We start from the raw sequence: 16,679 nt of genomic DNA on the forward strand, positions 1-16,679 counted from the left end.
CTCACATCCTGAGACAGAGGTTGGTGCAGGGAGATTTGGGTCTGGGCTCCTTCACCCCGGACTGTGGATGAGTGTGAGGACTCTCACCCTCAGGGAAATGCATGATGTCGCGCGATGTCAAACACCGACTGTGAATTTCCATGGCATCTCCATCTGCCCTGCCGTCCTTGTTCATCACTTACCCCATTAATGAACAAGTCTAGAGGCCCATTCCTGGGAGACGGACGCAGAAGTCTACTCATCTAGTGCAGTGGTCTTTGCGTGCCCCTCAAACTCCTAGAAGCGTGGACACCCTCGCTATTTACATGGAAAACTTTCTGTCCTAATTACACCTGAGCAAATGTGGTTTCTTCCTCCCCTTTTAGAAACTCTCAAGGCAGCTGTGTACAAGTGCAGTCCTGTAGCAGAGGCCCCAGCAAACTGTGTTCTTCGTCTACATATGCAAAAACATGGGGCCGGCGCCATGGCTCACTTGGCTAATCCTGCGGCGCCAGCATCCCATATGGGCGCTGGGTTCTAGTCCCGGTTGCTCCTCTTCCAGGCCAGCTCTCTGCTGTGGCGGAGTGCAGTGGAGGATGGCCCAAGTACTTGGGCCCTGCACCCCATGGGAGACCAGGAGAAGCACCTGGCTCCTGGCTTCAGATCAGCGCAGCGCTGGCTGTAGCAGCCATTTGGGGGGTGAACCAACAGAAGGAAGACCTTTCTCTCTCTCTCTCTCTCTCTCTCTCTCTCTCACCGTCTAATTCTACCTGTCAAATAAGTAAAAAAAATGCCCTTTCCATGGTTCAAATCAGTTAATATTTTAATATTTTCAAGCTGGTTATAGGTACAAACAAAACCTTACTCAGAAGCATTGAGTGCAGCCCACCAGCTTGGAGAAAGACGTCTAGGGAGGAAATGTACTTAATTATTTAAATATTTGCCAACCCAGTGCCAGAACACCCACTGCAGAAAGAGTGTCAGCCAGACTGGGGAATATGGATGGGGGTGTGCACCATATCTGATGGCACATATCAACTTGTTGTTTGCTCAACTTCTACAATCTGATGGAGGAGGTAACTCAGACTGCACTCTGCCCTCGGGGAACCCAGGTCAAGAGGAAAGACAAGCAGATAAGGAACTGTGATTGGAGGTTTCAATGTTGAGAACTCTGGGGACAATGCTGAGAAAGTGCTAGGAAGGCCCAGAAGACGTCAGAGGTGGGTGGGTTGTCTACAGTGTCCGTCTTCCCATGGGCCACAGGGATCATAATTTGCTCAAACAGATGTCCTGCCTCCTCCCTCAGAGCTTGGAAGTATTCCTGCCGGGATTCCATGTCTAACCAATGAAACTGACCCACCCAGAGAGGAGAGTCTTTAATTATGTTGGGTCACGGGCTGGGTCTTGCCCATCCCTGCTCAGAACATGAGTCGTCCAAAGAGAGGGGAGGAAGAGAGCACCAGGGGCGAGAATCAGGAAGGCTTCAGAGGGCGGTGACCCTTGGAGTGGGTTTGATGGAGAGGAACCGTTCTAGACAAGCGGAGCAATGTTAGCCACGTGGCAGGGAGGAGGGGCCAGCGGGGATAGCTTCCGCCCGAGCCTTGCGAAGCTGGGGCAGCGGTGGAGGAGAGATGCAGGGGCGGTGTCTTCCCTCACCTGTTCTCAGTCTTGCGTTTGATGTGGGCCAGAAACAGCCAGCCCTTCTTGTGGGTGTAGTGGATGTAGTGATTTCACTTCTTGAGGCTGCATTCACATCAGTGTTCGTTACTGATTGACTACTCGCTTTTTATAAATGAGCTTAGCTTTTTTTAAGGTTTATTTATTATTTATTGGAAAGGCAGAGTTACAGAAAGAGGAGGAGAGGCAGAGAGAGAGAGAGAGAGAGAGAGAGAGAGAGAGAGAGATTGATTTTCCATCTGCTGGTTCACTCCCCAAATGGCCAGGCTGAAGCCAGGAACTTCCAGAAGCTTCCTCCGGGTCTCCCACCTGGGTGTGGTGACCTAAGCACTCGGACCATCTTCCATTGCTTTCCCAGGCTCATTAGCAGGGAGCTGGATCCGAAGTGGAGCAGCCAGGTCTCCAGCCAACACCCATATGGGCTGCCAGCATCACAGGCGGAGGCTTAACCTGCTATGCCACAACACCGGCCCCTAACTAGTCATTTTTATAGTGAGAAAACCAAGCCAGAGCAAAGGTGTTGAAACCAAAGCTGTTTTTCAGATGGCTCCAGGATGGCCAGTCTGATACTGCGATGCCCACAGCGAGGAAGCCGTAGACTACCCTGCTCGGGTTCTGAGTTGGAAACCAGTAGAGATCCAGCAACAGCAGTTCGCTAACCACACGTGCTTCCTCCTCTAAGTTTCTGTGTGGCTCATTTTCAGTAGCTTCTGAGCTGATGTGTGTTTTGGGTTATTTTCTTCTTCTCTTACAAAGCAAATATTTTGTTCTAACCTCCCGTGCAGAGAGAACAAGATGACACATGGGTTTTCAAATAGTGTTTTGGCCTCTTGACTGTGCTGAGGGGAATTTCCAAAGACTGGGGGCGCTAATTATAATCTGAAAACTGATCTGTTTATGAACCCTTCAGAACTTGAGTCTCGGGACTGCACAGACCTGTGGCACAGAGGTTATTTCAATGTTTGCAATAAACAGGAGGCCAAGGCAGCCCATCAGAGTGGGATTCTTCAACCCTCTCAATAGCTTGTGCTATTATGCAGAGAGAAAAGATGGACTGTCAGAACTCAGGAAGGCTCTTTTTTTAAGATTTTATTTATTTAGTTGAGAGGTAGAGTTGCAGACAATGAGAAGGAGAGACAGAGAGAGAGGTCTTCCTTCCACGGGTTCACTCCCCAGTTGGCCGCAACAGCTGGAGCTGTACCGATCCGAAGCCAGGAGCCAGGTGCTTCCTCCTGGTCTCCCATGTGGGTGCAGGGCCCAAGCACCCAGGCCATCTTCCACTGCGTTCCCCGCACTCATATGGGATGCCGGCACTGCAGGTGGGGGATTAACCCACTGCGCACGGCGCCGGCCCCTTGGGAGGCTCTGCGCCCCAGTTTCTTGCTGGTGCTTTGTGGTTTCTTACAGGAGGCTGTCTTTTCCTCCCCTAATGAAATCAGAGTCAAATGCAGGCACTCCCAGGGTCGGGGGGAGGGGGTGGTTGGGGGGGAGCTCTCTCAGGAACAATGAACTCGCAGCCGATTGGTGTCCAAGTGCTGCAGAGCTCTGGAGGCAGGTGCCAGGAGGTAAGAGCAGGATCAGGAAGAGGAGGTTGGGGGTCCGCTGATGCAAATTGTATGCATCTTATCAGCTTCCCTGAGGCGGCCCCAGCCAACATCACACCCTCTGCTTTTACGTGTGTGTCTAGCTGCTGTTATTTGGGCGATTCAAAGCCCGGACTTTCAGACAGACCAGGAGCCCCAGAGTCAGCTTTGATCTCGGGAACATCACAGATTAGCCGCGTGACTCCCGGTAAAGTCGCTGGGCTCCTTAGGTTTCGGCTCTTCATCTCTGAAATAGTTTAGGACACAATACCTGTCTCCCTGTCTCGCAGGGATTTGGAAACAAGACATGAAAACTTATGTGAGAAGTGCTCAAAGCTTTCTAGAATACGGATCCTGTATAAATTGGAGGAGCCTGTAAAAATAACCCCATGCGGAATTCAATCCTGAAATCACAGAGATCTGAGGAGCTCCCTTGCCAATCCCTTCCTCTGTTCCTCCAAACCCAAAGTGTGCAGGAAGCGCAGCCTACTGGTTGAACAGCCCCATGCTAACCTGTGTTGACCCCTTCATATAATTAAAAATAATATGCATAGTCATGAAACGTATGTCTAGGAACAGCAAAGAGTTCTGATGACAATGACTCTGATGCCTGAAACATTAAATATCAAATTATCTTTAATATTAAAAAGTAGATGTCCTAAGCATGACCTTGGTCGGCTTCCAAGCAACCCAATGTTGGTTTCTCCAGGAACAACCCAAGACCAACCAATGCTGAGAGCCTGCCTCCCTCAGGCTTGTGTTTTGACAGAGAGCAAAGGAGCTGCCAGCCCTTGGAGGCTGCGAGAACTTCCTAAGAATCAGATTATGTTCATGAATCCCTGGTTCCAAATCTGTCCTCCTACCCCCGCTGTTCTGCTGACCAACTTCATGCGAATACCCAACTCTTAGCCCCGTTCCCTGCCTACCATGTTTCCTTTCCCGTGAGAAGACCTGTAGAATTCAGTGCACTGGACATTGAAGTATCAGCCTTCCTGGAGCAGGAAGTAGTGCTGTCTAAGGGTCATAGGTCATAGGTCCCAGTTGATCCTCAGTTAGTGGGCCGTGAGATGCTTACTCTAATAGCCATTTTTTAAAAAAATATAGTACCAAGAGAGTTTATAAGATCATGCAAAAATGAAAACTTTCATGATGCAATACAGTTGGTTTTTTTTGTTGTTTTTTTTTTTGTTTTGTTTTGTTTTGGACAGGCAGAGTGGACAGTGAGAGAGAGAGACAGAGAGAGAGAAAGGTCTTCCTTTGCCGTTGGTTCACCCTCCAATGGCCGCTGGGGCCGGCACACCGTGCTGATCCGATAGCAGGAGCCAGGTACTTCTCCTGGTCTCCCATGGGGTGCAGGGCCCAAGCACTTGGGCCATCCTCCACTGCACTTCCCTGGCCACAGCAGAGAGCTGGCCTGGAAGAGGGGCAACCAGGACAGAATCTGGCACCCCGACCGGGACTAGAACTCAGTGTGCCGGCGCCGCTAGGCGGAGGATTAGCCTAGTGAGCCGCGGCACCGGCCGATAATACAGTTTTTAAGCAATGGCAATCTTAAGAAGAGCGGGGCCTTTTGGGGGTACACGGTGATAAATGGGGCAGAGTGGTTGAGATGTTGACTCCCCGATGAGCAACACCCGGAGAAAGAAGAGGGAGACCTTCTCTTCTCTTGCCTGTGAAAGCACACGAGCTCCTGGCGCCCTGGACTGCAAGTGGCCCAGGCTAACCCCACCCGCCTCCAGGTGAACACACAGTGTCCTCACTCAGTAGTCAGGTGCTGTTCTAGGAAGCTATGTGGGACTCACATGTGTTTTTGCCCTGGAGATTGTGGGCAGCTCTCCAGCCAGGACACAGCACTACTCCAATGTACCTGAAGACTAATGCTTGCCACACCCATCCACCTGGGGGGTATGGGGTGGGGTGGAGGTGGGGGAGACAGACTCCTTCCTGTAGGAGAATACTCCCAAGCTTGAACTCAGGACAAGGGAATAAGAACAGGAACACCTCACTCCCCCCACCCACTGAGCTCAGAAGACCTTGTAGATTTCTGGTGGTATTTTTGCTTAAGGGAAGATCAGCTGTCCCCTAGAGCTCTCAGCCAGGACACAAAGACCTGGTTCCCCAAGAGATGAGGCTGCTTGCTAGTCAAGGCCCACTGGGCTCCCATGGGTGCAGGTTCACACATGACACGTGTGTAGTCCAAGTTTAAGAGCTCCGTAGGCCCCTGGAGCATGCTGGCGTGGGTCTAGGGTAAAGCGAACAAAGCCACCAAGTCATTTGGGCAAAGAAGCACTCCTAGGGGCCAGCTATGTGCTTGGCCTTACCTGAGGACCACTCGGGGCCTTCCACACGGGAGACCTCTGCCAGCGCACCCGCTGAAGGGACGAGACGCCAAGATAAAATCAGCGCGCGACTTAGAATGTGTGCTAAGGCTCCGTGAAATACTTGTCAAATTAACTTTGTAAATGAGTGTGTGAAATAAATCCAGCTGGAACCAAGGACTTAGTTCACTTATGTTTATCCAAGACGCCCGGTGTGATCCCCGCCACGGCGTCTCCTCATCCAGAAGATGCGTTGCCCTGGGAGCCCTCACGAAGCCTCTGCAAAGGGCAGCAGACGCAGGAGCAAATTTATTCTACCCTTTAAAAATGTCATTTCCCCATCTCGCCAGGACAGAGAGGAGCGCCTCATTTGTAGAGGGAAACTGTTAGCCCTTGACTCCAAAAGCAGTGCGCGTCCAGTCTGGCACGGGCATCGTTTTGTCCTGTGTTGTGTTTTTGAGAAAGGAGGGGAAGAATGCAAAGAGTAGAAGCACAGCGCAGTGTGCACACAAAAGTAAATAAATAGAAGGCAAATGGCACGCCCTGGAGGGGCCTGGAGGAAGAAGCTGAGTGTCATCCCACACAAAGATGGACACTGTCTGTGTTCCCAAAGCCGTCCCCTGCCCCCACTCTCGGTGTGCGTCAGCTTGGGCTGTGCATGCACACTAGGTGCATTAAACAGAGGAAGTGCACATTTCACGTCTCTCCAGGCTGGAAGTCCAGGGTCAGGGTGTTGGCAGGGCTGGTTCCTCCAGAGGCCTCTCTCCTTGATTTGGGGACAACTGTCTTCTTGCTGTGTCTTCATACATTCTTCCCCTTGTGTGTCCATCCTTGGAGTCCCTCACTTTTATTATAAGGACACTCAGGAATCCTACTGGATCAGGCCCCAAGCCTTATGATCTCATGTAACCTTAACTGCCTGTTGAAGGCCCTGTCTCCAATACAGGCACATAGGTGGTCATAGCTTTAATATATGGACGCAGGGGACACAGTTCAACCCATAATGCCTTCTAAAAGTGCAAAGTTGGAGTTACACCCTGAGTCCTGCCCACAGTTAAGCCTGGAACACACAGGTCTCCCAGCTAAGGACTGTCTTGCCTGAACGGTGGGAGGAAAAGGGAAAGTGTGGGATTCGACAAGGGCAGCATTGTCGTGTATTTCATTACCAAGCAGAGACACGTGTCTACCAGGAGGTACACTGGGACAGCAGATGCCAGCCCATCCTGGGCAGAATGAGGACACTGGCGAAGTTCCAGCCCCGTTCCACTCCCAGGGCCCAGGACTCAAGGGGAGGTATTTACAGATGGGGCCCATTGCAGGGCTATCTCTGATCCTCTCCCTTCTGAGGCCCATACTGTAAGTCACAAGCTGTCTCAGCTGCCTAAAGGAACACAGAGTAGCTCCCTCCCTGAGACAGCCTCGTGGTAGATCCAAGTCCCTCCCAGGTCGCTGTGATCCAAGTTTACCAACAAGGCACTCAGCAGCTGCTGGTCAGGTGAACACATGAACAGAGCGATCCATCCATTCCCAATGCTGCTGTACATCCTCCAGGAGGAAAGAGCACTGAGACTGTGCACACAGAAACAAATACACTTGTCCTGAAGAGCTTAGAATCCAGCGCAGAAGTTAAGTGGTATCCTGAAATTTAAAGTGTTCTGATGTCATCAGATCCTGTCGTATTTTTTTATAATAGATTTCTCCTTATTTTTAGCCCCGGATGATTCTTCTAAAACACGCAATGTTGAACTCCCTAATCATTGCTAAGGTACAGATTCAAAACCTTTTTTTTTTTTTCAAAACCAATTCACATGCACTCCACATTCCGTAGGCATCTGTACTCAGTTGAGTGTGAGCCCAGAGAAGACGGTGGTCACCAGGGAAATCAAATCCTCCCAGGGCCACTCTGTGATGCCTCAATGACACCTGACTGAGCACAGGCACAATGAATGGGATTGTTGCTATCAAAATGACTCACAGGTTTAGTCCAATAATGGAAAAATTGGCTACATTTGGTCAGGTTGCCTGACCAAGCCTATTTACTCCAGATAGCCAACCCCGCTGTGAGTTGGGCACCAAACTTGGACTTGGAGGGCCACAGGGAGCAAAGCAGTAAGGGGTTATTTTGAATATAAGTGAGTGTTAGGACCATGCCTCTTAGAGCCAGTTCCAGAGTGATTCAGGCACACGGCACTCAGAGTTGTTGGAGGCAGGGTCCTCATTACCCAGAGGACCATGGCCATGGCAAGGCTCTGGAGCCACCAGATGTACCACTCACAGCCTCGCACTGCGCCATCAGCATCGAGGCTACAGCTCATCTGGGGGGTAACTCCTTCATGGTAGCAGTAGTGAGTGGCTGCTCTTTAGCAACTTGGCTGGCTGGCACGCCAGCATCCACCCAGTGAGAGGCCAGTCTGGGGACAAGTAGTGGGTTGGAAGTCAAAAGCCCAGGCCCTCGAGAAGGCTTGCCTGCAAGCAGCTGACCCATGGGTCCCCAGTTCTTCATCCACGCCTTGGGTGGGGCTGGACTGGGACCACCAGGGCCCTTACACATCTAGGACATCATACTAGCCTTGTGGTATCATGTCCAAGCCCATGAACATGGCTTTCTTCCAGATCAAAGTGAGCCTTGTCAGATTTTAGTGAGATGGGAACGGAGTTAAGAATAGAGTATTAGTTATGCAGGGAATCTTGGCTGAATCACCATTTAGTCACTGGGATGTTGTTAAAATATTTGTACATCTCCGAGGCTAGATGTTGAAATTGTTTCTTTGCCTACTTCTTTTGCTCTAGAACAGATCCACAGAGCTAAAATTTACTATAAAGACATACCACTCTCATTACAGTAGGCATGGCACTGAAGTTGTCTATAGATCCTTTTTTAAACACTGAGTTGTGTGTTCCTGGAACAAACATTGGTGGAGCTACTTACTATATGTCTGTTATATACTAGGTGCATGAGATGCAAAGAGGAGGAACATGGCCCTTTTCCCAAGGTATGCCTTATTAATTCGTTTCTTTTAAAAAAAAGATTTATTAATTTATTTGAAAGTCAGAGTTACAAAGAGAAAGGAGAGGTAGAGAAAGAGAGAGAGAGAGAGAAGGAGAGGTCTTCCATCCACTTGTTCACTCTCCCATTTGGCCGCAACGGCTGTAGCTGCGCCGATCCGAAGCCAGGAGCCAGGAGCTTCTTCTGGGTCTCCAACATGGGTGCAGGGGCCCAAGGACTTGGGCCATCTTCTACTGCTTTCCCAGGCCATAGCAGAGAGCTGGATCGGAAGTGGAGCAGCCAGGACTCGAACCAGTGTCCATAAGGGATGCCGGCACTGCAGGTGGCAGCTTAACTCACTACGCCACAGCGCCAGCCCTGATTAATTCATTTCTTTCTCTTTTCAGTAATTTTTTGTGCTGAGGCTGTATTATATTCCAGATACTGTTCTAGTGCCATCTACTCTGTACACAAGCAGTTGATACTATGAAGGTTGCATTGTTCAGCAGGTTGAATCATGAAAAGAACCATCGTTTATTTCATGTATCTCAGGACAAGGAAAACAAGCAGTTGTCGTACAGTGTAGTCATGCTGTCACAGAGCCTTGTACGTGGTGCAGAAACGGCAAGAAGGAGGCTTGGTGGACTTTCTGGGGAGTTCAGGGTGGGCTTGGCAGAGGAGTTGCTATATGAGCCAGGTCTTGAGTGCAAAGTAGTAGCTGGACAGCTTGACGAGGTTAGCAAGAGCTTTGTGGGTAGGGGGCAGTGCTTTGGTAACACCATACATTAGCATGGCACACCAAGGGAACAGGTAGCTGCAGGTGTCTTGATGCATAGGATGTAAATTTAGTGGCGGGGTCCACTGAGACAGGACAGCAAGAGATTCCGCTGGACAGCCTCAAAGTAGCCACACGTGGAGACGTATGGATGTGGCCACGGCAGGTAGTTGTGTTCAAAAAGTTAACATGGACAGACTTACAATCTGGGGGGAAAAACTTGGAAAATATCTTGAATGGGGGAAGGCAAGAGGCAACAGTATGAATCCAGGGAAGAAAAGAGTGACAGCTGGTCTCCAACCGTAGGAGGAAATAGTGTGTAACACATAAAAGGAAAGGGAGAGTGGCTCAGGCTGACGCTCAACTAAATAGGAAAGGAAATGTCTCAAGGCAGCCTGGGGCAGCACAGAGGCGCCGTCTGCCTTCATCATGGGGCGTTGACAGAGCTCCAAGCAACAGGAGACAAAACTGATGGCAACAAAGGGAACAGAGAATTCACCCTACTGTAGGAGCCCGGAATAATTCAGAGACTGGTAGATCAGGCAAACAATAAATAAGGACAAAGGCAAATCTGAAGAGCACGACACATGGGCCAGGCCTGCTGTCCAATTATGAGCCCAACAAGGATGCAAATCCTTTCCAAAATGGGATTGTTGTCAGCGAAGATCCCAGGCCCTAAGCCACCAAATCGGGTCTCCGTGTATTACCGTGAGGAGAAATGGTATCATCAAAGTGCTGTGTTTGGGTTCAGATCACCACTGCACCTGGCCACACCGTTGTTCTGTGGTCTCAGATCTTCTGCCTTTGTCATCAAGGGGGTGGAGGAGGAAGACAGATTTGCTGCTGAGTTGTCTCTGCTTTTAATTATTTTTCACATAACCCAGTGGGCTCACCTGTTGTCAGGAGGGAGGCATTGCAATGGACAAGAGCCCAGGAGGACTGAGCTGGTAGGGGCAGATACCAGAGGAGACCCTTGCAAGTGGGGTTGTGCAGGATGGACAGAGGGGACTTGGTGCCTCACCCAAGGCTAGAGAGGTGGGGAGCCCTGTGTGGCACCGCCAGTTGCCCTGCTACCTAAGAGTCAGTTACAATTGGTGGTGGCAGCGGGAAAATTTGCAGGAAGTCAGAAAATGGAGGAGCAGACACTGAGGGAAAGAGAAAGAATGTAGAAGACACGTCAGACATTCACCAGAAGATGAGGGTTCCAGGGTGCACCTATATGGTCGCAGCCTGCAGAACTGCAGGATGCACCAGGGTGGGCGTAGCAAAGTGAGTACAGCTGGGGACCAGGTGTTGGAGGGAATCCTAGTGCTCTGAGCCCGAGGTGTGGCTCCCACCACCACTCACATCCAAGCAGGCCAGAGACGCAGGCACCCGGTATGAAGAACCTCCCGAGGATGCATCCATCCATCCTGTGTCACGCTATGCTGCCTGCACAGCCTTAGCCTGGATCCCACAGTGATCCCCCTGTGACACACTGAAAAATGCTGTATAGCCTTAGCCTGGATCCCACAGTGATCCCCCTGTGTCATGCTATGCTGCCTGCATAGTCTTAGCCTGGATCCCACAGTGATCCCCATGTGACACGCTGTGCAATGCTGCACAGTCTTAGCCTGGATCCCACAGTGATCCCCCTGTGACAAACTGTGGTGGCTGCACAGTCTTAGCCTGGATCCCACAGTGATCCCCCTGTGACATGCTGTGCAATGCTGCACAGTCTTAGCCTGGATCCCACAGTGATCCCCCTGTGACACACTATGGTGGCTGTAGTCTTAGCCTGGATCCCACAGTGATCCCCCTGTGACACACTATGGTGGCTGCAGTCTTAGCCTGGGTCCCACAGTGATCTTGTGCAAAGCTCAGTTGTGAATCTTGGCAGAGGGAGGAAGAAAGGGTCCAACCTTTGTTTCCTCCTGCACCTGTTGCAGGTGTTGCTCTCACAGGGCCAGGGAGAGGAGCTCAGGAGCTCAGGGTCCTTTTCAACTTTGACCTCTTAACACTTCCAGCCCTGTCACTGGGCTCCCCAAACCTGTCTTCCCAGAAGAGGAAAGGGCAGGTCCCCAGGTTCCTAAAAGAAACTGCAGAATTCTTGTTTGGTTTATAAGGCGAACTTTGAAGCCAGGTGCAGGTGAAACGCAAGGTGAGTGTTCTTGATTAGCAGGCCTTCGAGTCCAGGATCCTGTGCTTTGGCTGTGGTGGCACTGCTCCATCCAGAGGCCCAGGCAGTGACCCGAGGTTGGTGCCTCGCATTGGATGCGGCCCATCCCCACAAGTTGCAGAACAAGAAGCCAGAATTGCCAGGCTCTGTTTCCTGCTCTGGTTAAGGTTTTATTTGAACTTGGAATTCCACTACTTGAAATGGGCATTTTTTGGTTGGGGTATAAAAACAAATTTCCCTAAATCTTCCCAAAAAAATTGACCCCCAAGGATGTAGGGCCATGCTTATCTTATAGCTTCACATCCTCTTGGAAAAGAGAGGTGTGGTCTCTTTAAGCATATTGTTTTCTCTCCTGAAAAGGAATGGGGGAGAGAGAAAGGGACTAGGGCCTCCTGTGCTGTGGAGACTTCTCAACACCCCCTCCTGGGCGTCCCTGGGGGCACCTCTCCGGGAGCCTGGAATCTCCATCCACCCAGAGAGTCGTGCATGTGGAAGCCCCGGAAATCGTTCTGACCATCCTGGACCCTCTTCTGTCTCACCCCACTCTGCTCTCCTCCCTCCCTCCTCACCACTGCCCCAGCCTCACTGCCGTCATCTCATTGAATGAAGTCAGCCACCTCCTACTTGTCTGCATTAGCAAGGGTTCTCTGGATTGTTTTTTAAGATTTTATTTATTTATGTATTTGAAAGAGTTACACAGAGAGAGAAGGAGAGGCAGAGAGAGAGAGGGTGAGGGTGAGAGAGAGAGAGAGAGAGAGAGGTCTTCCATCCTCTGGTTCACTCCCTAATTGGCCACAATGGGTGGAGCTGTGCCAATCCAAAGCCAAGAGCCAGGAGCCTCCTCTGGGTCTCCCACGTGGGTGCAAGGGCCTGAGGACTTGGACCATCCTCCACTGCTTTCCCAGGCCATAGCAGAGAGCTGGATCAGAAGTGAAGCAGCCGGGACTTGAACCAGCACCCATATGGGATGCTGGCACTGCATGCGGTGGCTTTAACCGCTATGCCACAGCGCTGGCCCCACAAGAGTTCTCTAGACAAACAGAACCAGTAGGAGATGAGAGATGATGATAAGTGGGTGGATGGATAGACAGATGATAATTGATGGATAGATAATAAATACATGAACGGATGGATAGATTATAGATCAATTGACGACAGATGGCAAATCAAGAGAGGGAGAGACTTATAAGGACTTGGCTCAGGTTTTGGAGCCTGAGAAGCCCACCGTCTGCCTCCTGCTCACTGGACAGCCGCTCATGGAATTCCAGCCCAAGTCCAGGGGCTCCGCTGGCTCCCTGGAGGCAAGTGTGAGGGCGTGAGAAGGTGAGAGGCGATATCCCAGCTCAGGCAGAGAGAGGGAGTTCTCTCCTGCTCGGGGTGTGTGGATCAGATGAGGACCACCCCCACTGGGGAGGCCGGCTGCTCACTGAGTCCAGAGATCCAAATGCTGGTCTCATCGCAAACACCCTCACAGACACCCAGCGGCTGCCCAGTCGGGTTGACAGAGAGGCCAACCTTCTCACCATCCTTACCTCCTCTGCTCTGGCATGCTCCCTCTCCCCACGAAGCATGGAGCTGATCCCTAAAACCATGACACTGTCACCCCCCTGGGCATCACCCTTACTGTGCAGGTGAGACTTGCAGGCCACCCTCACTCTGTGTACTTTTTAAAAAAATTTTTTTTAAGATTTTATTTATTTACATGAGAGGCAGAGGCAGAGACAGAGAGAGAGGTCTTCCATCTGCTGGTTCACTCCCCAAATGGCCACTACGGCCGGAGCTAGGCCAATCCAAAGCCAGGAGCCAGGAGCTTCTTCCAGGTCTCCCACGTGGGTGCAGGGTCCCAAGCCTTCTACTGCTTTCCCAAGCCATTAGCAGGGAGCAGGATTGGAAAAAAAGCAGTAGAGACACAAACTAGTGCCCATAAGGGATGTGGGTGCCGCAGGCGGAGGCTTAGCCCGCTATGCCACAGCGCTAGCCCCTCTCCACGTCCTTTCCAGCCATGAGGGCTCTTGAAGTCCAGACCCTGTGATCCTCCCAGCAGCCCCTGAGGGCCATGTGGAGACCCGGAAGCCCCTCCAGAGAGCAGGTCACCCTTTCCAGCCCCCGAAGGGCCGTGACGTACTTCCTGCCAGCCGTGGGAATGTTTGCTGATGCCCACTGTCCAGGGGGCTGGAGGCTGCACACGTCGGGGGCCTGTCTTGATTTTTGCCATCCCTGGGCCCAGTGCAGTGTCAGTCTAGAGGGAGGTATCTGTGTTTAAAGGTCCCTTCTACCCGTTAAAGCAACAGCTTCTCGCGTTTTAGCCGTGGGGACATTTCCTCAAAGAGAAATCTTTCTGGAAATTCAAGGAAGAATTAAAAGCAGAGCTGCTGGCTGGGAGTAATACGGGGACCCCGTGGGTGTCCACCTGCAGAGTGTGGATCTGGTCACTGTCCTAAGAAACAGCACAGAATGACCGTGTGCTTCCTAAAACCAACCTGGGCTGCCACAAGCTGTGGTTGAAATGTCGTCTTCTTTTTTTTTTTTTTTTAAAGGATTTGTTTGTTTATTTATTTATTTATTTGAAAGTCAGAGTTACAGAGAGAGAGAGAGAGGCAGAGAGAGAGAGGTCTTCCATCCGCTGGTTCACTCCCCAATTGGCCGCAACAGCCGGAGCTGAGCTGATCCGAAGCCAGGAGCCAGGAGCTTCTTCCAGGTCTCCCACGTGGGTGCAGTGGCCCAAGGACCTGGGCCATCCTCTACTGCTTTCCCAGGCCACAGCAGAGAGCTGGATTGGAAGAGGAGCAGCTGGAACACAAACCAGTGCCCATATGGGATGCCGGCACTGCAGGTGATGGCTTTACCCGCTACACCACAGCACCAGACCCCCCCCCTTTTTTTTAATATATGAAGCTTCAAAGATGAGCAGCCACATAAAATACTCAATAAGGTATTCAATGAAGCTTCTATCAAAAAGATCAATATATGCACATAATTATTGGCTTTTCCATCTTTTCTGCTTTCTTGCCATTTATTTTCACTTCCCAATTTTATTCCCTAGATGCAGATGACCAGGTAACAACCCAAATTCTGTTGTCCTTGGCCAGACGTCAACCTCAGCGTGGCCCCTGCATGGCAGGGCTCAGGGGCCTCATGCCACGCCCCAGGAGGAGGCGCAGCACCCCGCCGGGCAGGCTGAGTTTTCTCTGTCTCCTGGGGAAACTGGCGAGAAGAGCCGTGGTGACGGCGTTACCTGCTCCCACCAGGAAGGGTGGCCCCAAGCCCGGGTTCAGTGGCGCTTGGGGAAGTGTGTTCTCGGGGCCGCGGGGTCCTGGCCTGGCTTGGGAATTCATTCCTTTTTGTTCCAATTTCATTAACCTCGTATGAGAAGCAGGTGAAAGCAATTTATGCAAATCCTTTTTTCAATAGTCTAAGACATTTTACCTTTTGATAATAGGCAGTCAGCCGAGGGAGAGCGCCTCAGACAAGCAAGTGTTGAGGACCAATTTAGGATTGGAGCTACCTTTTTCTCCCCCCGCCCCCCCACCTCTTCAAAAGCTTCTCTGGGGTAAGATAAGAGTGTAATCCCTTAGTTTGGTGCAAACGTTTGCGACTTTGTGTTTCTAAAATCCAATTTGAATGAGCCTTGAACTTTAAAGCTGTTTTGTCTACTGGACCAAAAGACACCATGTGATGCCCGTCACAGGGACCTATGTGCAGTCCCCCTTGGCTTACCCGCTGTGACCCTCGGCTGCGGTTGGTGCCGGAAAACCAGCCCCCAGGTAGAAGCCATCACTTCGCAAAGCTGCCGTGCTTGTCTTTTTTTTTTGGGGGGGGGGGGCAACAACGATTTTCCTAAGTACCCTTCCCCACAGACTTTAGGAGTCCCACAGGTCAGTAACACCCACGGCCAAGTGTGACCCGTGTCAGGATGATTGTCTGGAATGCCAGCACAAGAACTGGGGGGTGACCATGGCTTGTCGTGGAAGGCAGAGCTCTGTGTGTCCTGTCCTGGGCCTCCTAGGAGCCCCGCGCTCCAGGCCCTCTCGGCAATGCACCTGCTCACCTGCTGCACGCCAAGCAGCCCTGGGAAGTATAAGAAAAGCTCCATGGCCGGCGCCATGGCTCACTAGGCTAATCCTCCACCTACGGTGGCGGCACCCCGGGTTCTAGTCCCGGTCAGGGCACCGGATTCTGTCCCGGTTGCTCCTCTTCCAGGCCAGCTCTCTGCTGTGGCCAAGGAGTGCAGTGGAGGATGGCCCAAGTGCTTGGGCCCTGCACCCCATGGGAGACCAGGAGAAGCACCTGGCTCCCAGCTTCGGATCAGCGCAGTGCGCCGGCCGCAGCGGCCATTGGAGGGGTGAACCAACAGCAAAGGAAGACCTTTCTCTCTGTCTCTCTCTCTCACTGTCCACTCTGCCTGTCAAAAAAAAATAAAAATAAAAATAAATTAAAAAAAGAAAAGTTCCAGTGTTGGCATGGAGTCAAGGCCCCACCAGGGGTGCATAGGGTGACATGGGAGCCCACAGACCCCCACAGCAGAGAGAAAGGACCTGGGCGAGCAGAAGCTGCGAGTGTTGGAGAGAGGGAGACTCTCGGGGGGTCAGCGACAGACACAACCACGCACACGTCCAAGCACACGGGTTCAAGAGCAAGGCTCTGCCACCATGGCTAGGTGGGGCCGGGGACAGAGGCTGGGGTGTCAGCAGAGGTCAGATCTTGTAGGGCCTCCCCCATCCCACCACTTCCCAATTTTGGTTTGTATGTGGGTCTCTCAAGCCCTGTTCTCAACGCACCACACAAGATGCCCCATAACCTTCTCCTCCTGTGTACGTTTTTATAGTGTAATAAGCTATGCATTACAGTGTAGCACCTTAGACTTGCAGGTGCACACCTCGGGGGTACGAAGGGCGTTCACACCGCTGTGCACCTGTCACTGCCATCCGGGTCCAGAGTTCCTCATCTTGAAACGGAAACTTGTCCCTGCTGAACCCGAACTCCCCAGCCCCCCTCCCTCTGCCAGAGGCACCCCCGTTCTGCTTTCTGCCTCTAGGAAGCGGGCTCTTCTAAGTATCTCAGATACGTGGAGTCAGACAGCATTTGTCCTTATGCAGCTGGCTTATTTCACTCCACGTAACAGCTTCACCCCTGTGGTCGCCTGTGCCAGGATTTCCTTGTTTTAAGGGAAGGCTCTGTCATATGGAGAGACTCCATCCATCAG

At 51.6% G+C, this 16,679-nt stretch overlaps 1 protein-coding gene and 1 non-coding gene across 3 annotated transcripts in view; both read left to right on the plus strand.

The window, feature by feature from the left end:
* Positions 1-16,679, plus strand: part of PTPRN2 (protein tyrosine phosphatase receptor type N2) — a 1,115,035-nt gene that overhangs the window by 900,005 nt on the left and 198,351 nt on the right. The gene's annotated exons all lie outside the window — the stretch shown is intronic.
* On the plus strand, positions 9,025-9,092 carry LOC127493866 (small nucleolar RNA SNORD77). The gene has a single exon (XR_007924403.2). It is a non-coding gene; the product is annotated as a small nucleolar RNA SNORD77 (small nucleolar RNA).

This window comes from Oryctolagus cuniculus, chromosome 7 (genome assembly GCF_964237555.1).
Source record: "Oryctolagus cuniculus chromosome 7, mOryCun1.1, whole genome shotgun sequence".
Taxonomy (NCBI): Eukaryota; Metazoa; Chordata; class Mammalia; order Lagomorpha; family Leporidae; genus Oryctolagus; species Oryctolagus cuniculus.